This window comes from Acomys minous (assembly GCF_964271855.1).
Source record: "Acomys minous genome assembly, chromosome: 8".
Lineage (NCBI taxonomy): Eukaryota > Metazoa > Chordata > Mammalia > Rodentia > Muridae > Acomys > Acomys minous.
The window spans coordinates 23,050,123-23,077,155 of NC_140489.1; the positions used below are offsets into that span (position 1 = coordinate 23,050,123).

General features: G+C 36.5%; 1 protein-coding gene and 1 long non-coding RNA gene across 4 annotated transcripts in view; one reads left to right on the forward strand and one right to left on the reverse strand.

Moving 5' to 3' along the window:
- The window catches only part of LOC311602781 (uncharacterized protein), a 72,898-nt gene that overhangs the window by 30,001 nt on the left and 15,864 nt on the right, over window positions 1–27,033 (forward strand). The window lies entirely within an intron of this gene.
- The window catches only part of LOC311602784, a 32,198-nt gene continuing 16,605 nt past the window's right edge, over window positions 11,441–27,033 (reverse strand). The window contains exon 5 of the long non-coding RNA XR_014780850.1: window positions 11,441–11,727. This is a non-coding gene — a long non-coding RNA (uncharacterized lncRNA). The remainder of the gene's footprint in view (window positions 11,728–27,033) is intronic.

Consider the following 27,033-nt stretch of genomic DNA (forward strand, 5'->3'; position numbering starts at 1 on the left):
CCAGGGCTGAAGAGATGGCTCAGATGTTAAGAGCACTGCCTGCTCTTCCAAAGGTCCTGAGTTCAATTCCCAGCAACCACATGGTGGTTCACAGCCATCTATAGTGAGATCTGGTGTCCTCTTCTGGCACACAGGTGTACATGTAGGCAAAAACATTGTATACATAATAAATAAATCTTTTTTTTTAATGACGAAAAAAGTTAAAATTAGGTATTTGGCATGAATGTGTTCATAGACTTTATTTTTCATCAGGCATCATCTTATTAGATTATGCTGAAGTTTTTCTCCTGTGAATAATTTTGAAAACAATCCTAGTCATGACTGTGTATCACATAAATGTAGAAGCTCTGGGTAGAAGTGAGGAAAATAAGTGAAAATTTACAAGCATTTTCTCTTCCTGCAGCAACAGGGTTACCATATTAACACATTAACAAAACAATTATTTTAAGACTATTACCCAAACTTCTTTACTTTTGCCCCTATAATAGTTAAAGAGGAATATTTTATTAAAATTCTATGTATAAGAATATTAGTGCCTCCTTAGGAACTCCAGGAGGTCCAATTTCATCACTGTATTTTTAATGATATAAGTTAGCTTAATTCATCAACAATGGAATTATAAAAACAACTATCAAACGATAATTATACATAAAAATTGAAATATTACAAAAGGACTGCTAAAATGTTTTGATATCTTCAGATGAGTTTATACTACCCATGATTATTACCATCATAAACAAAGTTTTAATGCAGCTAAGGAACTATATCTCTGGGTTTTTGTTCTATATTAGCTTAATTATACTTATGGCACAATGTAAATCTTTGTTAAATAATTCAAAAGGAAATATCGCCTCTTTTAGAGAACTTAAGTATAATGACTTTGCAGTTCTCTTCTTAAAAAATGTTTTTTTTTTAACACAATAAGTAGTTGGATCATATACTGTGATGTGGGAAAACCTACACACAGGAAAGAAAGGCTTCTGTAATTCAAATAGTTGAAACATTTGTAGCATCCTGTCAAATACCAGCAGAAAAGAAATAGATGCTTAAAATCAGAACCCAAGCGGCAACGACTGAATGCCTGGCATTTAAGGGATATATTTTCATTTATTTATTTCCATGTGTGTGTGAGTGTATGTATGTGTGTGTCTGTGTGTGTGTGTGTGTGTGTGTGTGTGTGTGTGTGTGAGTGCACTTAAGTAACATGTCACGGAGCATGTATTGTGGTCAGAAGCTAGCCTAGGATGTGGTTAGTCGCCTTTTTCCACCTTGTTGGAGAAAGCATCTCCGTGTTGTTTAGTACTGTATGTGACAAGCCAGCTGGCCCATATGTCCCTGGGGTTCTTCCTCTGTCTCCCTTTTGACTCTAATTGTGTTATGATGACAGATGTGCACTACATGCCTGGTTTACACGGTATTCAAATTCTGGTCATACTTGGCAATAGCAAGTAATTGATTCACAGAAAGACCTCCAAACCCCTTAAGAGACATGTTGTCTACCTGTGTTGCTCACTTAACCTGTGAGCAGAAAGTCAGTATGAAAATTTTTCTGTGGGAAACACAACAGTTCTGCTTATTTTGTTAGAATTCCTAATACTGTGATTGTTTGTCTTTTCTTGAGGGATATGCAAATTCTACTTCCATTAATACTTGAAACCATGATTAAGTCAAAAAAATTTAATAAATATTAGGAAAGTGGAAAATTATACATCAGACTTAATTTCAAACTGGGAAATAAGTAATAAAATAGATATAACAGCAGGTTAAAAATATCATCTCAGCCCTTGTATCCTCCCATTCTTCCCTCCCTCCCATTTTCCCCTTATTCCCCCCCCATGACTGTTCCTAATGGAGGATTTCCTCCCCCTATATATGCTCATAGGGTATCAAGTCTCCTCTTGGTAACCTGCTGTCCTTCCTCTGAGTGCCACCAGGTCTCCCCCTCCAGGGGACATGGTCAAATATGAGGCACCAGAGTACGTGTGAAAGTCATATCCCACTCTCCACTCAACTTTGGAGAATGTTCTGATCATTGGCTAGATCTGGGTAGAGGTTTAAAGTTTAGTGCTTGTATTTTCCTTGGCTGGTGCCTTAGTTTTAGCGGGATCCCTGGGCCCAAATCTGCCTATCACAATGTTCTACTTGTAGGTTTCTAGGACCCTCTGGATCCTTCTACTTTGCTATTCTCCCATGCTTCTCAGATCTAGAGTCCCAGTAAGATGTCCTCCCTTCTGTCCCAGTTTCCTGGTAAGTGAAGGCTTTCGTGGGACATGCCCCTTGGGCTAGGATGGGATAACCATTGAGATGTAACAAGAATAAATTAATAGAAAAAAAATAAAAAATAAAGCTAAGTGAAAAAAAAATAAGGTGAAAAATCCAAAAAAAAAATATATATATATCATCTCAATTTGTATGCCTTTGTAACAACTCAAAAGAAATAAATAAGCACTGAGACTGTTCTCACACAGAAACCACCAAGGGGGTTGGTGGCAGGTATTAGAATATATATATATATATATATATATATATAATTTTAATTCTACTTTCCCTTCAAATTTTTGAAACCATTGATCTTAACATTTATGTTTTCACATGTTACTATTAATCCTTCCCTGAGAAGTACTCATGAAAATTTTCACAAACAAGTTTTCAATATGGTGTCTTAATAGCATTTGAAATAGGCTTCCAAACTTGCCAAGCTCCCTATCCTCAATTTTCCCATAGGTAAAAAGCCAGTGTTCTTTCCTACACCACGACAAGTCTTGGCCTTATTTCAAATAAGTTCAGGAGGAGAGACATTAAATTGACATAGATGTAAGATGCCGGCTGACATATCGTACAATGAGCATAAATATATAACTTTTATAATCTCTACATCTCCATGTTATTTACTTAACTTGTTATGTTTTTAGTGAGATAATAACATAATAATTATTATGTAAAATACCTATCTCAAGGGGAGCTGACATAAAAAAAATACAATCAGCACTTGGGATATAGATTAGTAGACAAAATATTTGCCAATCAAACATAAGGACCTGAGTTTGATCTCTAAAACCATGTAGTAAAGATTGTACATTATGTTGGCCTTCTAATCTCCGTGCTGCAGGCAGGGGGATCTCTGAGGCTTGCTGGTCTAGAAAATAAGTAAGTTATGCTTTCAATAACAGCTACTGGATAAAAAATAATAATAATATGGAGTGTGATTGAAGGAGACACTAAGGCTCCATCTATGGATTCTTATGGTTTTCTCACACACAGACACATACACATACACACATGCACATACACAGAGAGAGAGAGAGAGGAGAGAGAGGAGAGAGAGAGAGAGAGAGGAGAGAGAAGGAGGGAGGAGGGAGCAGGGTCAGCGGGGAGAGAGTCCCAATAATTTTATTTGTCAGTTAGAAGGATTATATTAGTACTTATTTTATTAAAATGTGAGGACTAAGTCAGTTAACTAATAAATTACTTATAATGAGCTATATTATATGTTGGTTGTATTATTAAATTAACAAATTAAATTGCCTCTTTTATCAGTTATGGTTAATGTGGGAAATTATCATAATATTAATACAGAACAGTGAATTTTTAAAAACTGGCTAGTACAATGACAGATCACTTAAATCAATTTAAGGGTTTGTAGCTACACATAAATGAAAAGTCTCAATCAGTATCCCCATTCTAAAGACTAAGTTACTCAGTAAGGAACTTACTTATGCCACCATATTTTCTGCAGTAAATTCTGCAGAGAAACAGAATACTTTGAATGTGGGTTTGTATAAATATGTATCTATGTATATGTGTAAACTATATGTAGCAAAAATTACATATGAATATATGTATGAATGCGTATACAAAGATATAATAAGTTATCTCTCATGATTAGCGGAGGAGTCATCCCAAGCTCTGCAAGTTGGGTTGGCAAGTTGCAGTCTGTGTTCTATGATTCTCATTCCATGTCAAAGGCCTGCAACCCAGGAGGACTCATGATACATAATTCTTGCTTGGAGAGTAGCCAGTTGAACTAAAGCTTGTTTGAGTCAAGAGGCAGGAAAAGAGACAATGTTATCGTGTTTTGAAAGTGATACTTAAGAGTTCCCCATCATTACTGTAGAGTCTGCCTTGTGTTCTATTCAGGTCTTTGTCTTATTTAACTATAACAGAGAGATAAATGTGACTCATTCAATCTACCTTCTTTAATTCTAATCTCATCTAAAAATACTCATATGGACACAGTGTAAATGCTTATAACCAAATAGCTGAACTTAATGTCATGTTCCAGTTCAATTAACATACCAAATGAATCACCACATTCTTGAAGTTCCTATCTACTAAGAGAAATAAGGAATATATCTTCCATGGTTTATATAACCTCATAGCATTAACTCATCCAAGTCCTGGTGATAACATTATCCCAGTGTTTCCTGATTGTTCACCATATTTCAGACCCTGCACATGAAAGTAGTTTGCAGACACAAATATGAACCAAGTGTGGCACCTCTCATTATTGTGGACTCTGTCTTATAAAATTCATGCAATCACAATGTTTAAATAGCTAAATTTATTAAGATGGTCATTACAAAAGTAAAACGTAGGGTAGGTAGTGATACTTTATCTGCCAGTCTTTATAATCAAACTTCTAAATATGGAATGATTTCAGAAACTGCTACTCATAATTCATATTATCTTTATTTATTCTCACTCTTTAAGTGATAGATTCAAACATTTGGGTTTATATACAAACAGGATAAGTAAAGAAAATTTAACTATTAACATGTTAGAAGAAATGAGCAGTTAGAACAATAGTACAGAACTGTACGAGGATTCCAGGAACCTCCACCCTTTGCTCTCAATGTTACTTCTTCAGTAGTGTGATCAAAGGGATATCAAATAAATAAATACATAAGAAAAAGAAAAATTGTATACTTTGACTGTTAGAGTAACATGTATGTGAATATTTACACAGACAAAGAACTTTAAATACAAAAAATAAATCCAGTCCTACATCCAGTTCACTCAAATTCCATAAAGATGAAAGAGAATCTTGAAAGACAGATGTGGATACTTTGTTTTGTACAGGAGGAAATGTTAATATTAAATGACTGAATTATAATCAGAAATAAGGTAAATTAGGTTACGTTATAACAATAAATTCAGAGCTCTAAATGAAACGAAAATTGAAATTTAGAACTCAACATTAAGTATACCGCCAAAATATTGACTAAAAATTAGGGCAAAACAATGGTATGCTACAAAAAATAGGTATGATTTGCATGCAGAAGACAAAGAGTTCTAAAAACACAAAGAAAAAGATTGGATAACTAGTGTGCAAAAATAAATGTTCAAATGTATACATACAAGCATTTTTGTGAATCTGCATGTTTCATTTTAATCAATCAAAGTGTGATTTTAAAGGTAACTTCATAACCAATATAATGCATATACTTTCACATGTGTTTTTTCTCCTAAGCGATCTTTTTTAAAATGTGAGACATGAAAGCACAAAAAGTATTGTTGCCTGGGAGTGACATGAATAGAAGGGACTAGCAGGAGGTGATGAGGAGAAAGGAGAGAATAAAGATGAGAAATTGGTCAATACATGATATACTTGTATGGAAATGTCTTTAAGAAATCCATAACTTTGTATAATACACAATAAGTAAAAATTACATGTGTATATGCATATTACTTTAACAAAACTTATAATCTCTGAAATTTTATATATACATATATATATATTAGATGGTGGATATATTAGAGGATAGATAAATAGGTGATTAAATATATATTAGAGATTACAAAAAGAGCCAGGGAAAGTGGAAGGGACTAAATTGAAAAAAACTGTTTTGAAGCTACTGTGATTTAGTAGAACTGTGCATGAGAATCTGACCAATATGTACAAGGCAGTGTAACAGTAAAACCAAAATGGAGACCATGAGACTATGAGACACCTGCTCATACACATTTGCATTTAAGATATCTCTAGCTTGATTGTCTATATTTGATCATTTATATTATCATTTTAAACCTTCCTCTTTCTCTCTCTGCTTTGGTTGCTGGTAAAACAAAATGGTGGGCTAGTTAATATCATTTACGCTTAAGAAATTCTATGACAAGGTATTTATCTCTACCAAGGTCCACTGCAAGTCAAATATTGCTTTTGAAAAGAACATATATTGACTAAAGATATTGTTCCTATAAGCAGGCTACCAAGAAGAGACTTGATACCCTATGAGCATATTCAGGGGGAGGAGGTCCCCCTCAGTCACAATCATAGGGCAAGGGACTAAGGGGAAAATTGGAGGGAAGGAGGAATGGGAGGATACAAGGGATGGGATAACAATTGAGATGTAATATGAATAAATTAATAAAATATATTTAAATAAAATAAAATAAAAATTTTACAAAAGATATTGTTCCTGTTCTTCATAACTCTTGACATCTGTAGTGATGAGTGCTTTCTTCATATTAACTGTCTCTGACTTAGACACTTTCTTCACCATGGCTTCTACTCAATTACAAGGCAGTGACAAGGCGATTATAGCAATGACTATTTGCTTCAGAGAAATGTTTCTTATGCACCAAGTCATGTTTGATCTAAGAATCTTGAAGATTAAATAATATCTTTGCAAAAGCAATGGAAACGGATTATGTTCTTTATGGTGAATGGTCTAAGGAAAAAAAAACCCTTCTTAATAGTCGTAAGCTGGGGATGGAGAGATGGCTCAGCTGTTAAGAATACTTGCTGCTCTTGCAGTGGGCCAGAGATTGGTTTTCAACACCTACATCAGAAGGCACATAGCCACCTGTCATTCCAAACCCAGCATCTAGAAAGCTCTCTTCCGCTTGCTGCAGCCACATTCTCACACATGCACACACTTCTCATGATACACACACATATACAAATAAAATGATTTTTGAAGTAAGAGCGATAAGAATCCATGAATCTTACTTGTACTACCATCCTTCAGACTCTGTCCCCTGTTCTGAGTCTAACCGGGTCTTTATTCAAGACTGGTCATTCATCTCACTGGGTACATATCTTGATGTAGGCATGTTGGGGTAGAAATAGTCATACTTCTTATGGAAGAAGGTATCACATTGCCACTAAGAGACATGAAAATATGTCACTTTTTTTACCACAGGACAATAACTCCTATTTCGATTTCCTATTTTCCTGACTAGGGTTACATTTTAACCTATTTTCTGTCACCTTTTCTTTCCATAAGTAGAGATTTCAGCATCATTCTCAGTAGAGATTTTGACTGAGAAGCAGCATGAGACAAATAGATGCTTAAGGCTAGAGAGCAGCCGTGGGACAGATCAGAAATAGGAAAGAGCTTTGAAATAATCCATATCTACAGTCTACCAATAGTAGACTCCAATGGGATGTGCATATCAAATAATGCTGTCATTCTTTATGTAATTGAGTCATTTATAAAATATCTTTTATTTCAGTATCAATCTATCTTTTTTGTATTTCCTTTCCAGTAGGTCTAAGTGAAAGTCTTATTTTTAAAAATGTTCTCATGAAACTTACTACAGTCATTAAATTAGCTGTTATGCATCAGACTCTAAATGTAAAACAAGCATTATACAATGTTGAATATATATGTATATACATATAATATATGATTCTCTGCATATATTATGTATACTGATGTACAAAATAGTTTATGGCTTTCTCCTATCCTTTGCTCTCTCCCACACATTTCTAATTATTAAAATGATGCTCCCAGGGTAAAAAGCGTGGATAGGAATGTGATGCACTTTCTTCTGATAGCATGGGAGTAAGGCAATTATCATTTTGAAAGATGTTATTTGATTACAGGGTGACTTCCATATGAGAATAATAGAGCTCAATGAAAGTCAGCCACCAAACAATGTATCATTTACAAAACCAATGTGAGCTTGCCTTTGTCTTGTCACAAGTCAAGAAAATGAACTGCATTTCAAATTAAAAGCCAACAGTTATAAAGCAGATAAAACAAACTGATAGAGTATTTCATAGGCTCATAGAACCATTCTGCTAAAGAATTCTACAATGAAATAATTAACATTACTATAGTACTCATTTTTGTGAGATTTTTTTCAAAACCTATTCCATTAATATGAATTCAGCTAGGATGCATTGCCTCCAAGTAGGATTTATTCTTCCTATCCCTGCTTCACAGGAAAGCACATTAAGTGTCTTATTGAAGGGTACGCTGCAACCAATAAGTCAGTTAGGAAATTGATCCAAGAAATCCTCATTTCCGATCCCCTGTTCCGGTGCCTTAGCAAAACTGTTTTCCAAATAGAGAAACATATTGCTCTGCAGCTAAACAGCAAATTAAAGGCATGCTGTCTCATGTAATCCTATAAATATGGTTTAAAAGCTACCAGTACTCCTGAGAGGTTTGCCATCTGGTTCCCATGGTGCAAAGAGAAATGAGCCAAGTATGCCAGATAAAGGGACTTTCCTTCTAGAGGCAGGGTAAACTTCTGAACTGGTTAAGGTTCCTAAAATCAAATTTCTCGAATGCAGTTGGAAAGGTGAAGCTAACACTTCCTGAATCCCTTGTGAAAATGATCAGATTTAACCAAGAAAGAACAAAGAAAGAGTGTTCCTTAATAAAACATGATTAAAAAAAAAGTCATGTTTTATTAAGTGTTAAGTGTTGTTTACCTCCAGTGACTGACCTTCACTATGTTTTCACAAGCCTTGCTTCCATGGGATTCTGGTAGCCCTTCCCACATGGCCTCAAGACTGACTCATCACAACACTCATACCAGAGTCTCTTGGTCTTTCCCACTGTGTGAATCCAGCTACCGTGCTGTGAGAAATTTCAGGCAGCTTGGTGCATTGGCATTATTAAGAACTAAGAGTTCTTGTCAACTACCAACATTGGCTTCATCTTGAGTTATCTTGAAAATGCATATTGAAGTCTCAGGCATCCCTTCCGCAAACTACAACCGCACATGGACCCTGAGAAAAATAAATTCCCTGTCAGCTGCCTCCTTACCCAGACAGCCCATATCAGAGCTTTCAAGTGTGGCTGCTTCAAAAACTCTGATACGCATAAACAAAGACAATATCATTATTGTCTACTAAGCTACTAAGTATGGGAAATTTGTTATACAACCATAGATATTGAATATATAATCAAACAAATGACAAATATGTTAACACAATTATGTGAATTGGTTGTTTCAAGTCAGACATAGTAGCACATATCTGTAATTCAAGCACTTGGAGGATGAGATAGGCGGATCTCAGGTTGGGAGAGGGCTACCCCGGGATGCAAAAAAAGTTCAAGGGGTTATAGACACGGTTCAGTGGGGGGAAGTGCTTGCTTGGTAAGCTTGAATGCCTGGATTTATTTGCCCATATCCCATGGAAAATTAATACACTTGGGACTGAACTGCAGTCTTAGCATCTGCCTACAGGGGAAGAGAAGCAGAGAAGCAATCCTCAGAAGCTGGGTGCCGGCTAGCCTGGCTTACATAGTGTCAAAGTGACCGCCTCAAGCAAGATGCAAAGACAAGAACCAATACACAGAGACTACCCTCTGACCTCCACATGTGTGCTGTGGTATGTTCACCTCTGCCCCCATGCATACACAAACATTCACACATCACAGAGAAATATACACACGAACAAAACAAAATAACAAAATGTTCAAGATAAATCAGTGTACAGAGATATGGACCAGATCAGAAGGATCCATCTCCTTCTGGGTCAATGGGAGAGAGAGCTAAGCATTGTTAAACCTGTGTTAAATGCTGTTAAGTAGTGTAAAAATGCTATTGAAATTAGTAAATCTGTGTTGAGATTTCATTAAGCCTTTTTTTTTCTGTAAATAATCTTGGATTTCTTTGCATGATTAAATTGTCACCAGTGTTAAATGCAAACACAATTTTATGTCAAGCCCCTATTTCAACCCCCAAATACTCTTCTCTTTTCAGCCTTTCTAGTATGCCAAGCTTTTTATACCCTTAGCTCCAGGAGACCTTTTCCTTCAGCCACATCTGTCTCTGCCCCAACAACTAGCATCGACCTTCTCCTTTCCATGCTTAGCTTCCAGTTTCAGTTTCTAAGGAGATGTACATTCTTAAGGAATCTTATAAACTGTTTCACCTTTCATACATATGAATCCAGTTATACACATACCTCTGAATGGTTAGCAACCTGGTTCTTTTTATTTTGCCTCTGTAAATCATGAATACAATCTGTAAGATTAAGTAAGCATTCATTTTCATTAGTGGCTTTTTTTGCACTTTGTCTAGCACTGTCCCTTCATATATTAGGTGTTCATAGGTAATTGTTGAATAAATAATTTGAAAATCTAAACAGTGAATAAGCGTTAGAGTCACTGAAAGTCTGGTTACATCATTTGAGGTTACTTTCCTTGAAGAAGTGATATTTAAGTGAGTTTAGATTGCTCCCTTAAGAATCAGAAGGAGGACAGGGGAGATGTCTCAGCAGCCAAGAGCCAAGAGCAACAACATGTGTTCCATGGCACAGACAAAGACACACACACCCAAACTGTAAACGTATATATATATATATATATATATATATATATATATATATATATATATATATATATATGCTACCAGAGATACTAAAAGAAATAAACATAGCTCCTGATTGTTTAAACGACAATAGGTCCCACATGCTCATATATTTGAATACATGGTCAGCAGTTTGTGGAGCAGTTTGGGAAGAATTAGGAAGTGTAGCCTTGACGGAGGTGTAACACTAGGTGTGGGCTTTGAAGTTTGAAAAAAGCCCAAACCATTCCCAGTTAGCTCTCTCTGCCTTGTGCTTGTGGACCAGATATAAGCTCTCAGCCATCACTGCAGTCCCATGTCTGCTGCCATGTTCCTGCTATAATGGTCAGAGCAGGACTCTATATCAGCTGGAATGAGTGCACAGTTGTTGGGTGATAGTTGAAAGCATATTCATTACTATTACCCCACAGAATTATTAAGGCTTCTCCAAGAATCTCTAAATCAACTATTGTACAACTTGATGGACCATTTTCTTACACACAATATGATTATGCTGAGAATTTTATGTTTAAGACACTTTTATAATGTCTGATGAGACATTTGTAAGTACAAATTATTCTGGATTTTCCCTGCACTAGTATGTAAACTTTGCTGGGTCACTCTTGAAAAAGATTGTGGCCTCAATGTCTCATCTCCAGAACCTAGCCACATCATCTAACTCCCTTAGAAAAAAGTTGTGCAGAATTTTCCAACTGAGTAACACTTGAGACAAGGTGTGAAGATTCAAGAAAACAACTTCTGGCTCTCTCTGCCACTCTGAGGACATCCTATGCTCCTCATTTTATTTTTCTTTTCCGAAATGTTAATAGAATTAATATCAAATGATGGCACATTACTTTCACTTATGTATAATCTTAGAATTATTTTTATTGTGTTTGGTTGTGGGGGCAGTGGTTTGCACTTGTATGCATGTGCATATAGAAGCCAAAGAATGGACTGGGTGTATGATTAAGGAGTAGCTTTCCACATGGTACTTATTTTGTTCATATAGCTGTTGATATTTATTCATTTGTTTTTTGTGGTAAGGTCTGTAATTGGCCTGGAGGTTGCCAAGTAGACAGGACTGGTTGCTCAGTTAGCCCAAGAGGTCGTCCTTCTCTCATATGACACTTCTTGCCTTATGATTTTAGATGTGTGCCAGCATGCACAGAGAACTTTAATATATGGGTCCTGGGGAATAAAACAGAGGTTCTCGTCATTACAATGGCAGCATCTTACTGACATATCCACCTACACAATCCCCTAGTTATGTTTGTAATAGATGATCATTCTATTAGCACATTGCCATTGCTTTAAAAAAAAAAACTTTAAACAATTCAAAATGGTTAGCCTCTTCACTGTCCTTATTTTCTGCCCCTAGATTTTCATAGTGAAATGAACATGGTACTACTATTCATGCCTGTGGTGTTACCAGTTCCCTTTGGATTTTCATTGTTATAATTCTAAGCACATTCTAGAAAGAATTCTTTCTTTGGACTGTCCTCAGATCAGCATTTCTAAGAATTCTCTGATCCCTTTGCCTTTATTAATTCATCTTATAGCCAGGGTATGTTTTATCCATTTCTCAGTCTATAACCAATATGAAGAGATCAAAGTCTTCCTATAATGTGATATTCTTCAGAATGTTCTATAGTGTTCTTTTTGCTCTAGGTTTGTAGAAGATACTGTCTCTATGAGACTACATCATGCAAAACCAGACAATAGCTTTGGCCACTTTTGCTATAAACTTATATTCATTTATACTATTTGTTAATTTACATTCTGGTGATAGTATTTTATAATACTAAGTTGCACTTTACAAAAACTTACCCACTAAAGGTATTTACTCTTCCTTGAATTCAATAAAATGCAAATTTTACTGATATGACAGATTGTATTTTCTAAAGATGAAAACAATAGAATCCAGCTTTTTCTAGGGACATTTCTTAGAACCCAGTGACAACATTCTTCACAGTCAAATATGCTCTTTGATACTCTCCTTTAATTTGCTTGGGCCCTTACATGTTTTGCACTTTAATGATTCTTATAGAAATCACAATGGCTTGTCTGAACTGGATCATAATGTTCAATACATTCCTGCCTGCCTCACTCTCTTAAACATAAGTCATGTATCTTAGGATCCCAGAACTCAACTTGATGAAGACAATATGGTAGGAAAATTCAAGGACCAATAATACTGAAAACAAAAAGAAAAAGAGGACTGCAGCATTTTTAGTGCCCCAGTTGTCGAGCCTTCCAAGGATACAAACAGATAATCAAACATAAATCTGCAAGATAACAGTCAAACAAACAAGGGGTACGTGCCACCTAGGTGAGGCAGCTTTCTCCCCACATTGTGCAGCAAGAAACCAGAAGGAATTGCTGCCTGCCACCTCAGGCTACCAAGGTTGGGTAGGTCTGTTACACAGACAATCAAAAACATAATGGATTTGTAAAACTTTGTTGGAGAATTACATATATATATATATATATATATATATATATATATATATATAATGTTATATCAAGTTTACCCCATTCCCTACTTAGTTATTTAATTATTTTGGTGAAGGGACAGCAAACGTATGCACAGAGATCAGAGGACAATTCATGGGAATTAGTTCCTGCTTCTACAATATATGTCCCAGGGATCAAACTCACATTGTCAGGCAAGGTAGCAAGTGCTTTTACTAACTTACCATCTCATAAGTGCCAAGGTGAATGTTATAACATTTATATTTATAAAGCAGTTTAACATCACAGCTTCAATATTCTAATATATATATATTTAATTTATTTTGAAATTTGTTTATTCTTAATCATAATGTTTTCAGTTTCCCCAATACTTCCTTTCTTACTGTCTTCCTTCCTTTCTCTTCTTATTTCTTTTCTTCTTTCTTTGATTAGTGTGACTGAATTCATGGCCTCACTAATAGAAGTTAAGTATTACATTAAATCCCTAGCCTTTTCCTCTTGACTTTTGTTTTTGTTTTTTTTTTAAGTTATAGTTCTTTGTGATTTACTTATGTCTCCTTGAACTGGAATATAAGTTCAATGAGTGGAGAATTTTGATGTTTTTTTTTCACACTAGCATTTCTAATAGATAATCACAGCAGTTGTTCCCTGGACTTAAAGATCATTAGAGAATAGATATGTATTTATTTGCTAAAGGAAATATCAAAAATGCAAGCATACATATAATGCATGATATGTGCCAAAAATCCATCCTGATGCTTTTATTTGAGATTATTGAATAGTGGAATAATTGTGGGTCATGTCTTCCTATTACACAAATGCTCACATTCTTAAATTCAGGTACTAGATATAGCATATTCATTTATCTTTATATTTTCACCCTTGGGTCATATTTAAGTCCATTAATTTTCCTTCCTATTTTAAGTCTAAAGTATCACTCAATAGCTTTAATGAACAATATACTATTTTCTTTAAATAGGGGTTCTCAGTACAACCTGTTCAATGCTGTGGAGTCTTCTTTTTCCTATTTCAATTCTTTTTCTCCATCAATTCTACATTTTATGAGCACTTAAACATTTTTCCTGACCTTGCTGGGGTTTTCAAAAGCTATTGAATTAATAACATCCAAATTTAATGTGCTGTTTGCTCCTTTTCGATCATTAATGAAGATGTACAACAAGAGCAGTTTTCTAGCCTTTTGTCATATTTCTTGATTTGCCATCCTCAGCAAGCCATCATGACTGCTAATAGAGCTCCTATCAAATCCAATTTGGAAAGATGCCCTTTAAAAAATAGCTAATTTCAAGTTTGTTACTCCCGATGTACGTTTTCTGTGTGCATCAATGTTAAGGCAAAATCTCAGCGTGTTTTCCTGAGAAATAAGATAGAAACTCAGAAAGATATAGAATAGAATAAAGCATTGCTGCACCTGCTCCTAATAGCATTATTTTCTATGAAATAAAGAAATTTGATCTGACTGGAGTCAGGCAATTCTCTCCTTGACACATGGCTTCTTAAAAGAAAAAAAAAATAAAGAAATAAACTAGGCAGGCTGAGTTGATATGGATAAAATCAATTTGGGGGAAATTGAGATGGTTTGGATTTAACTCTGTGTATGCTTTCTCTTCTGTTACTGTGCTGAGTCTCAGATCCATGGGGGGGGGGGGGAAATGTGATATACAGACAGTCTGCAGGTGGGTTTTGTTTTTGTTTTTGTTTGTTTTGTTTTGTTTTCACAGCATTCAGTGAAATTTTCTCTGATCAGCCCCCCACAAGTTATCATAAATTCTTTCTTTTGTTTGAATTTCCTGATGCTATAATGCAGTGATACATTTGAAACATGGGGACTCTCCTTCTGGAAGTCATTATGGATTGTATAAACAAGACAATCCAATTTTGGGAGCATAATGTCATTTGTTAAAAAGGTAAGAACACTGTCGTGCAATTTCATGGCACACTTTGCCTTGCTGAAGTTCATTAAGATCGTGATCAGCAGTCACATCTTCAAGCTGGGGGCACTAAGTGATCTGAAAACTTCTTGTGTCAATTTGTCATGAATCCAACTTGACAGATCTCCCATTGTATTAGTCTCACACACGAAGGAATTATAATGCTTTCTTTATTATTCCAATCAATTTATAATTTCAAATATTTAAGATGTCCAGTTTTAGTAATAATAGAACATTTTGTCCAAGTAAGAAAGGACAATAAACTCATAAGCCATGCGGTCCACTGACACTTAATGAAGCATCGGTGATCTCTTTTCCTATTACCCCTGTGACCATAATGTAGGCTGATAGCTGTTCAAATAAGTCTCACATCAAGAATCAGAAATGGCCAGGAGAGAAAATATAAACCCACTAGAGTGAATTATTTCAATCATATTGTATGCCCTCGCCTATCTCAGGCACTCCCTCTTGGGCCCCATTTTTTTTTTTTTATATATAGCATACCAATTGGGCTGCAGTTCTTTGAGTCATCCTTGGAGGAAAGTATAAGCTCTGGCAAACCCTAACTGGGAAGCAAAGGGAAGTATTATTTTCCTGTACTGCTCGCTACAGTGTTGCCCCATTCCCAGAGCTGTTCTGACAGAGTCCTTCTCCAGAATGTCTGGCAGGTATACCTCAGATGGGTCCTTCTTCTGCTCCTTGGTTCCTCACTCAGAGGCATATAAAGATAGCCTTATATGTGGTTCTCTTCCAGGTGAGTGAACCATCCACCTCCAGACCCGGCTCTTTGCACCAGTCTAGCCTTTCGTTGCATTCAGTTCCTCTATACAGAGCCATCGCTTTACAACAAGCTATATTGCTTCCCAAGAGGAAGAGTCACTCTACACACTGGCTTTCTTTCCAGCCGTCAACTTGCCAAGGAGTGCAGAATATCTGCTACCACTCTGGCTTGTCCTGAGCATTCTCAAAGCCTATTGTGAATCCTTTCTTATTCCATGTTCTATTTGTTCGGGAATGACAGTCCAGCTGATGCCTTCACTTATTGAGACACCAACTGAGGACTGCAACTGCCACTTTGTGTGCCAAATCTATGCATTAAGTGACTTAACCTCTAGTTCCTCGGAAAGTAAATGGGTTTTTCATCAAGGTAACGAAGTTAAAGCAAGATCATTAGATTTGGGTGAGTTTCTATATGACTGGGGTTCTTGTAAGAATGAATTGGGGAAGAGATATACACAGAGAGAAGACCATTTGAAGATGTGAGGGAAAGTGATTACATGTAAACTGAAGAGTGAAGCCTCAGGAGGCAGCAGCCTCTTAACCTCTGGACCTTGGACCTCTAATGCCTAATACAATTGACTTTGTTGTTATGTCACCTAGCCTGTATAAACTTGTCATGGAAGCCCTAGGAAATGCTTAAAAACATATATGTCAGCCCACTTGAAATTTACTGAGACACTAAGTAACAATATAGACATTGCTCTCTTCAATGGAACTAAAGATCTTCAGGCTAAAGAAACATTTGGAAACTACTGAGTGTGACCTAAGTCGTCTTTGTATATTCTGCTACAGTCTCATTACATATTCTAAGACATATTACGTTATGCAATGGGAATTCTAAAGGACTCAATCCTGGATGCAAATTTCCTAAAGAATAGCGATCCTTTTAGAGAATGCACTAACAAAAATAGCCAAGTTTCATGATTGTGTTATTGAGTGGTCTCAGAGGCTATAATCCATCATAGCAGGGAAGACATAGCTGCACGAGAATAAGGCCAACATGGTGGTTAGGAAGCAGATTGACCACATTTCATCTGTACACAGGAAGCAGAGGCGGGGAGAATAGCAAGTGAGCCTCGGCTATAAAACCTCAAATCCTGTCCTCAGTGATGTACTTTCTCCAGCAAGGTTCTGCCTCCTAAACATTCCACAAACATCCCTAACAGGGACACCAGCTGGAGGTTTAAATACCAAGCCCAGGACTGGCATTTCTCATTCAAACAATGTGAGCATTTGCATGCAAGATCATTGCTTTGTCTCTGTTTTGTAAACTCTTGATGCCTGCTTTGAGGAAAAGCCATGAAGTCCTGTCTCCTAATGGACAGCTTATTGATGGCTTAAAAATTGGATCCAAAACAGAGACCTCAACATTTTTCACATTAGTCTTATTCATCCAAACTTTCTTACTTGTTTCTTTTGACTGATCCAGCTTAATAAATACAGCAGTGATTCCTAAAATCACCCACATAGCCACTGGACACAGTAAATGCACATGCTTCTGCCAGTTTTAATATTTGTTTCTTAAGCCATTTAACAATTGCCCAGGCTTCTCTTTAACCTAATCACTTGAAAACATTAATGTTCTGAGGGAAAATCAATATAAACCAGTTTTCCAATTTCCAAATTAAACTGACATCATTCTCTATTTTCAAACTATTTAGGAGGCAATTAGCATAAACTACTCTATCCACCCATTGTCTACCTACCTACAGAGGAATGGGGAGAGGTTATATGACTTTAACACAGGGCTCAGGTTGCATAGTATGCCGAAATTCAACTACAAATTTAAATGTTAAGCTGCAAGACACACTAATCTGTGTGAAAAAAAAATTCAATTTAATTACATACCCTAATGCTGCTGCAGAGCCTGCATTATCCTATAAATATTTTACAATTTCTCTTAATGTCTAAAAGCAGCAAATGATATTTCACTGTATGTGTTTATTTAGTGGACAACTATTTAAATAAGTAATTCCTTGCATACTCTCCAATTTGCACATAACATTTTATTATGCTTCAAGACTCGTAAAATTGAGAGATTTGAGCCTCTCCAGCTCTGAGACGCCCAGCTCGAGTATAGCATTCTTGAATTAAGTATAGCATGATGTCCTGGTTCATTTAACCATAAATAACCTACCAAGAACCAGTGAGTTTGGAGGAAGTATTTATACTTTGCTTTCACATATCCTAAACTGTATATTAGTTTTTGGTCACAAAATAGCTCTTTGATGTATGTTTGAGAAATAAATTCTTGACAAGATGGGTGAACATATAGATGGTAAATGGAAGGAAAAGATAATCAACTAACTCCATGTCTTTTCTAATGTACCTTAATATAGGAGGTATATGATGCAATCATATGTAGCGGTCTACATATGTATGTTGTCAACTGTGGTTTTGTTCTTTGTTTTGTTTTTCCCATGGGAAAGGATGCAGACCCCATATAGACACCCATTGTTTGAAGGACAAATTATTTACATGCATTTTTATATGCATGGGAAATATCTCTGCAGACGATAGGTAACCTAACTTACAGTAAAAATGAAAGGAAGATGACCTTTTTTTAAATGACACTCATATAAGGATCAATGAAAATTATAACATAAGGAACAGCCATTTGATAAAACTAAAATTTTAAGATGTGGAATTCTAAATTTCTGAAAATATTGGTTTAAATGAGCAAAGCATGAAAACTTCAGAAAGTTGCTGATAAACACACACACAAACACAAACACACAAACACACACACACACACACACACACACACACACACACACACACACACACACACCACAAAGAAAAAAGCATTCTGAGTAAAAGTTGAGAAGAGAATCATGAACTCTTCTCCAACTGAACTATTTTCCTATTGCAGGTGCAGGTTTTCCAGACCAACTCACTGTACAAAAGAGCCTAGTTGCCACTGTCAGAAAATCTAAGCATGCAATTAACATGTTTTAAGTCATACTATGTGTGGGAATATTTCACTCTTGTATTATGTTTCACTAAAAACTGTTGGAGGATATTTGATCACACTGTGAACTCAAGATTGTGTACTGGAAAAACCTGTTTCTACTTATACTGTGGCTCAGCCCTAACACACACCTTTATTCCAAAAGCTTTCTGTAAACAGGTTTAAAGAAAGTCACCCATAGGTCAAGCAGTCAGGTGACAGGGAGTGAACATAGGAAAAAGCCATAGTGAATGAGAAGACCTGAAAATGGATGCAGAGAAGCACAGGAAGTAGAAACAGGCAGCATCCAGTTTGAAAATTTTAAGACAGTGTGGAGGAGAAAGGGCTTTTTCATCAGCTGAGTAGGAAGGTCAGCTGGCTCTTTTCTCTGCCTCTCTTGAGCTAGGAGGTTTTCACCCCAGCATCTGGCTCCTGAGTTTTTATTGGTAAAATCTAATATTTGGGACTTTGTTTAAAACAACAAGCAACAATCTGCATATTTCAAATTCATAAGCTACCCCAGGAAGTGCTTAAAATCCCTGTGCTTTCATTCACTGCACCTCAGGTGTTACATATATGGGGGATATGTGCTGTGTTCCTGCGCATGTGTTCTGAATTGCATCTAAGCTGGGTATCTCAAATCTGAAAGAGCTTTTTCCTTCTTTTTTATTAATTTATTCATATTACATCTCAATTGTTAGCCCATCCCTTGTATCCTCCCATTCTTCCCTCCCTCCTGCTTCCCCCCTACTCCCCTCCCCTATGTCTGTGACTGAGGGGGACCTCCTTCCCCTGTATATGCTCATAGGGTATCAAGTTTCTTCTTGGTGACCTGTTATCCTTCCTCTGAGTGCCACCAGGCCTCCCTATCAAGGGGACGTGGTCAGAAATGGGACACCAGAGTTTGTATGAAGTCAGGCCTCCCTCTCCACTCAACGGTGGAGAATGTCCTGTCCATCTGCTAGGTCTGGGTAGGGGTTTGAAGTTTACTGCCTATATTTTCCTTGGCTGGTGCCATAGTTTGAGCAGGACCCCAGGACCCAGATCCACTCATCATAATGTTCTTCTAGTAGGTTTCCAGGACCCTCTGGATCCTTCTATTTCCCCATTTTCCCATGCTTCTCTCACCTAAAATCCCAATAGGATGTCCTCCCCTCTGACCCACTTTCCTGGTAAGTAAAGTCTTTAGCTATCAGAATCTCTACCAGATACGGGTAGAGTCAGTGCAGTCAGTTGCCCTAAACAATGTTTTGCTGTGATTTGACACAGGACAACTACTAAGAAGCAATAGTTGTCAACATGCTAGACATCCTTCAGGGATGGGAAAATCATTACCTTTCCATCCAAGAAGAACAGTTTCATTTTGGGTACACCGCTAACATTCTTATTCAAAACACAGGCCGGAACTAACAAGCCAAGGTAACCTCATTACTCTCAATTTTCAGCTTGTCATTTTTATTGCATGCCACCCCACCCCAATCCTCCTGTTCCTGCCTCCCTCTCTCCTTTCTTGTCCCTTCCTATTCCCACTTTCTGGTCACATCCTTCAAAATCAGATGCATGTATTTAAACAAAGGGACCCTCTAGTGGCTGCCTTCCAACAAAACCCACAATTACCTTCACAGACTGCGACAGCACCATTTATCTCAAAGTTAAGGGACAGGGCTGCTGTTCGTTTTCTTGTAAGTAAGGAAAAAAAAAACTGAAGTGTGTTCTGTTTCTCCCTGCCTGGTAATAGTGTCTATCTCTTATCTTTATCAGACAACATGGAGATGCTCTTTAGTCGGCTGTCTTTATACTGGGCTGATATGGCAAAATGCAGCTTCGGAGAAATAAACACACACATCACCACCTACTCTAAAAAAGAGTCTCCTTGTATTTCATGCTGCCCCCAGAGAACAGATAGTGCCAGAGTAATAAATGAAGTGGGCGATTTAGTTATTGAACCTGAGAAAAACTTATGATGTGAATCCTTACCCTTGAGAGAATCTGCTGAGTAGCATTAGGCAAGCTATTTTCTGACAACTTGTAGCTAAAGCTCAAATGGAAATTAAGTGTTTCAGAACCATCCAGCTAGATGACTCATGTTGAAGCAATAGAGGTTTTCAGTGGAGGCCTTTGTGCAGAATTGAAAAGGTAAGCAGGTGAGAGTCCAGCAGTGTGGAGTGGCCTCATTTCAAACGGACTGCTCTTTGGAGCTATCTGCCTAGGGAGATTGCATGTTGGATTTTAATAAGTTAATTAATTCCAGGCTGCACTGTTCTCTTTTTATAAAAATGCTTGCTCAAGTACCCAAGCTCTGGTATTATACAGAATCGTGGTGATATGGGAAGAAGTTTGAGTATAGAAACTGTAGGATGTAGTGTATGTTTGCTTAAGTTTCAGACATGATTTCCCCCTTGCTTCCAAACAGAGTAAGGTAGAATATCTTCTTTTCAAACGCTTCAGTAAGCTTCATAATCTCCCCCTTGACTCTGGTGGTTGTATACACATGGGGCACAATACTATGAGAGTTTGACTAATTTTGCCACACCTCCAGTCAAGATTGTACAAGGAGATTGTACAAGCATGCAGAACTGAATGAAAAGGCTATGGTAAAAACAAAAGGCAAACTGAAGTAATCATCAAAGCGGCCTAGAGCAAGGATAGGACAAGAAAGTAAACTGGAAAGAAGCTGGGCTATAGCCTGCACTCCAGACCAGTTATTCCAGAATTTATTGGGTCACTTTCAGGCATCAGTACTTTTTTTATATTTTATTAATTTATTCATATTACATCTCAATTGTTATCCCATCCCTTGTATCTTCCTATTCTTCCCTTCCTCCCATTTTCCCCTTACGCCCCTCCTCTATGACTGTGACTGAAGGAGACTTCCTCACCCTGTACGTGCTCATAGGGTATCAAGACCCTTCTTGGTAGCCTGCTATCTTTTCTCTGAGTGCCACCAGGCCTCCCCAAACAATCAGATGGAAGATATCAGTATTTTCTAATGCTCCCCAGCTAATTCTGATGCGTAAATAGTCTTAGAAAATATTGCTCATAGGCACCAAGTTCTCCTTCTGCAGAAGTGCTCTGTCTACTATAAATGTCATAGTCCTGAATATCTTTCACTCCTTTGGACAGTCTTTGAAGAGATGATTGTTATACACTCAGTGAAGCAGTTTATCTCCTCAATAACACCAAGGGATTTCATCCTTCTATTTTTTTTCCACTATCCAAGTTAGATAATGAAGGTTCAGATTAATATGTTTGTGGAACACTTCACAACTACTCAATGGTTTAGACAGAACTTGAAACCATCTATGATTAACTAGGCAGTCATTTGTTTAATAGTTATATTTACCACTGAAGTATTCATGTATCTGAGACCCAGGCCTAGTGGACCACATATGAAAGCAAAGTGTGATGTTCCTTCTGCATCTGCTCTCTTCTCCTTCCTCTGCTCCACTATCACTTCTCTTGTCTGCATCTTCGTCCTCATCTTGACCTATGTTTGTTGCTTTCATAGATCATATGTTACTGAGTCCTGTGAGTGTAGACTTCTTTGAAGCTCTGCCTTCATCTTCTACATTCTCCCTGTCTTCTCACATATCCCTTAACATTGAAGCTCATATATCTCCATATGTGTGTGTCTGTAAGTAGGTAGGAATACATGCATGCTGGTGCACGTGGGTATCAGCATGCAAGTCCATAGCACAAGTCAGCTTCAGGTGTATTTCACAGAAGTTGCTCACTCTTTCTTGAGATAGGATCTAACACTGAGATCTGGGTCTCACCAATTAGGACAGAGCTGGCTAGTGGGCACATAAAATCCATCTGTCCCTATTAACCCCCTTCTGGGATTGAGAACAAAATTTGCACCACCACTCCCACAATTTTATATGCATGTAGGACATTTAACATGGGCCATCTTAATTGCACAGGAAACATTTTAGCCACTGAGTTTTCTACTCTGCCCTAATATCCACATTTTTCCTTTTTTCCCATTTATCTGATTAATCACTTTTCAGCCTGATGCCAGCCCTCTCCTTCCTCTCCTCCCAGTTCCACCCTCATGCCCTGCTACCACCTATTCCCCCTTCTCCTTCTTTTCAGAGAAGGGGAGGTCCCCAAGGGGTGCAGACCCACCCTGGCACCTCAAGTCACAGCAGGGGTAAGCAATTCTCTCCTACTGAGGCTAGATAAGCCAGCCCAGCTAGGAGAAGTGACCCAAAGGGAGGCAACATTCCTTTAAGTGTCTCAGCCATTCGATATTCCTATACTGAGAATTCTCTGTTTAGCTTTGTACCCCATTTTTATTTGGGTTATTTGGTATGGTAGTGTTTAATTTCTTGAGTTCTTTATATATATTGGATATTAGCCCTCTGTTGAATGTTGGGTTGGTGAAGATCTTTTCTCAGTCTTAGACTGCTGTTTTGTTCTTTTGACTTTGTTCTGTCCTTTGCCTTCAGAAGCTTTTCAGTTTCATGAGGTCCCATTTATTAATTGTTGATCTTAGAGCCTGAGCTGTTGGTGTTCTGTTCAGGAAGTTTTCTCCTGTGCCAATGAGATCAAGGCTGTTCCCCCACTTTTTCTTCAAACATATTTGGTGTGTCTGGTTTTATGTTGAGGTTTTTAATCAATTTAGTCTTAATTTTGTGCAGGGTGAGTTTAGAGTCATAATCATAGCCAGGAGTACTTATCTCAAATTTCTCAATTCTCACTTTGTCAATATATAGTTTTATTTATAGAAAGTTTGAACAAATGAAAATGTATTTAAAAATTCCAAGAGTAAGACATTTTATGTGATAGGCTAAGAAAATTTTCTTCAAAGGCTAGAAATCCCTGCCTCCACTTAACATAGTGAAGATCCTTAGTTTATTTTTTGAAAAACATGTAATATCACAGATGTAAAAGAAATCAAGTTATTTCTTATAATAATATATTATTATATTATATTATATTATATTATATAATAAAATAATAATAATAACTTGATTTCTTTTAGCATAGTATATATGTTGAGAACCAGAAGCTATATCAACTCTAGCTGAGACTCCTAGTGGCAGGCACCATAGAGACTGAATAGGACAGTTTCTAACTAGACACAACTCCTAGCAGAAGGAGGGGAACACCAGCAATTTTATTGTGGTGAAATATTTTGTTACCATTGTTACATTATTTCTTGAACCATTTTAATATTCTTACACTACAACTATAATTGTTATAGGTTTGTGTATCAATATTAACGCCTGCCATTTCCTCCAGGTGCTCTCATTACGTTATTGAATAATAGTATTAGGAGTCCATGTCTAAACAGTAAGAGTGTTCATGGTTAATAAGGTTTTGTTCTATCTAAGGTATTTATTATCTATCATCTATCTATTTATCTATTTATCATCATTATCTAGTTATCCATAATCTATTATATATTATTTACATATCTATCAAGTCTTCTATCTATCTAAAAGTGGCATATACACACATCAATAAATATGCTTATATATGATCTTTGGTGTCTACTTTATCCAATATATATATACTGCATGATACATGGAATCTCCAAATCTGATCCTTTTCCTTGCAGATCATTGTAGCCTAATCCTCTAATTGAGCTGATATTCTTCATTCCGCAGAGAGAAATCTGGTTTTTATCACATGATATCAGTATGCATCATTATTACAGTCCATTATGCATGTCATGTACTTTTAGAATTATAAACACAGACTCTGAAGAAAGGATCCTTATTAATCGGAACACCTAAAACATTTCTTTTTGCACTTAATCCTACAGCTTCTACTGACTTCTGAATCTACTCCTACAATTTATTTTCACACTTCTTTCAGTGAGATTATCACATCTATGTGATGTGCTAAGAATTTTCTGTCAACTTCTGATTTCTGTCTGGTATGTAACCCCAACTCCTACGTGTTTTCCATTTGCATGCATTGGTATATTTTTTTGTGTGTGCCTGAAGTTATATGAGTTTTTGACAAAGGCTTATATGCTTTAGTTACTCTTACAAGCCTCAGAAAGCACAGTTTCACCATGACGAGAACCTTGAGCTCCAGCTATTTCACATTATTTATTTAATTGTTACTTATTTCCCCAAAGTTACTGGAAAACCGTGGTCTCTTTATTGCACGGTTCTGTCTTATTTGGAATCCTATATATGTCATAGGGGATAATTAATTAATTATAATTTAATGCTGGTTCCTTTCACTTAACACTGTGCATGTAGTAACTTCAGTTATATCGTTTTCTGTGTTGATAGTAGAATAATATCCCAATATATGAATTGTTCACTCTTTCCCCAAACAAATCTGCTGTGAACTTTCTCATACAGAAATTTTTGTCAGCATTGTTCAGCTTGGTGAGATCACTGCCTAGAACATTAATTTCTGGACAAGAAGATTATATTTATCTTATCAGGAAATTGTCAAGTGGTTGGCTTGACAAGTATCTACAGTACTATTCTTTCTCATCAGCAACAAAACAGGAAGTTCTGATTTTGGCAAAGCTAACAGTTGTTAATTCCAGCTTTTTGAAATGCGTGGCTCCTCTGTTGGGATGATCTAGTGTCACACTGCTGCTATTCTTCATCATAGATCATGTCCAGTACTTTTCTTATGTTAATTTCTCATTTGCAAATTGTCTCAGACATTCAGAGTTTTACCCCATTTTTATGGATTTACTCCTTTTCTTATTGTTGAATTTTCAAATCTGTTGTTGGGCTGGAGATGGTTCTGTGATTGAGAGCACTGGCTGCCCTTCCAAAGTTTCTGAGGTCAATTCCCAGACACCACATGGTGGCCCATAACCATCTATAATTGAATCTGATGGTCTCTATATGCAGATTGAGCACTCATATATATTAGATACATAAATGCAACTTTAAGAAAGAATTCATTGTCTATTTTAGCTTAATATTTTTAGAGGATTGTTTTGAAATTTGTCACAGACTAGGACATGGGCTTTACATTCTCTTATCATCTTCTATCCATTCCATCATATACTAGATTGTTTCTGTGTAACTACTCATGTAGAGCTCGTCAATCTATTCTAAACTAGAAAAACAAGACCCAAAGACCTTGTTTTCTTTACTAAGTATCATACCTTTTGTATTTTGGAGACTTTCTTCACATAGTTATAAGATGGCTTTAGCCAAATTATGATATTTTTATTCAGAGTTTGATTTTAATCAGAGCAGAGGAAATCAATTGACACATTAGCAAGGATGAAAGAACATAGAGAAGGTGCCTAGCATGGCCAGAGGAAGGACTAGCTTTACTCAAGGCAAATAGTAACTCCTTGGTTAAACCAAAAGAAAAAATTCATCTGGAAAGAATATGATCCAAGTATATGATCCCAGGTGACTAGAGGGTACTTCTTCAGTCCCTTCGAATTGTACTTCTAGACTGTTTATGATGTGAGAAACGACCTGCTCATTTGACCAAAATGCTTAGTCTCAAAGTTTTCATAATTATTTTTCTGTTGTAACTTCTACAGTTTAAATATTACAAATAATATTTTATTGTCCTATTCCAACCAAAGAATGGTCGTTTTTTTTTTCAAACTCCTGTGAAAAGAAAATTGTGGAAAACCACAAAATTGTCATAATACCATGATAAACATATGAAAGGCACATAAGCTACAGACAAATGCTTTGCACTTGTAAGAGTGAGGGACATTTCACTATTCTTTAAAGTATCATTGGTTCCCAGGAATTTCTCTTTCCAACCAGCCACTGAGCATAGCTAACATCAACTGCAACAGCTGTACCAGGCTTCATTATCTTGCTTTCCTTTCCTTTTATTAGGTGTTTTATAAGAAATATTAAAGATTGCCCAAATAAATTGGACCCTACATACTAGTTGAAAACTCTGAAAGAAAATTTAAAAGACATGAAAAAAATTGGTCTAACATGTGAATAATTTAAGAAAGGGAATTTTCACACAGAAGTGGTAATATTTGAAGAATTGGTAAGTTAGAATGTTTCAGAATGAGTTAGGAAATAAAGCATACACCCAAGCATTCCAGTATGCTCTCCTAATGAAGTAAAAGAGGTTGCGAGGAAAAAAATAGAGAATAAATGAGAGAAAAACATGGAAAGTTAATACCAAGTTTGTGACAAATATTTTTGAGGCAAATCTGAAAGGACAGTAAAAATAGTCCTTTCCATACAGATTAGTTTTTTGCTTTGTTTTTGAGTATTATTCATTAACTACCTACGTATTTCAAAACACTGCTTCATTAGACACATAGGAAAATGCATCTTAAAAGAAAAATGCATTTTCATCTTCCACATTATTTTTATTTATGACTACGGTGTTCACATCCAATTCTTCCTCATAAAAGTTGTA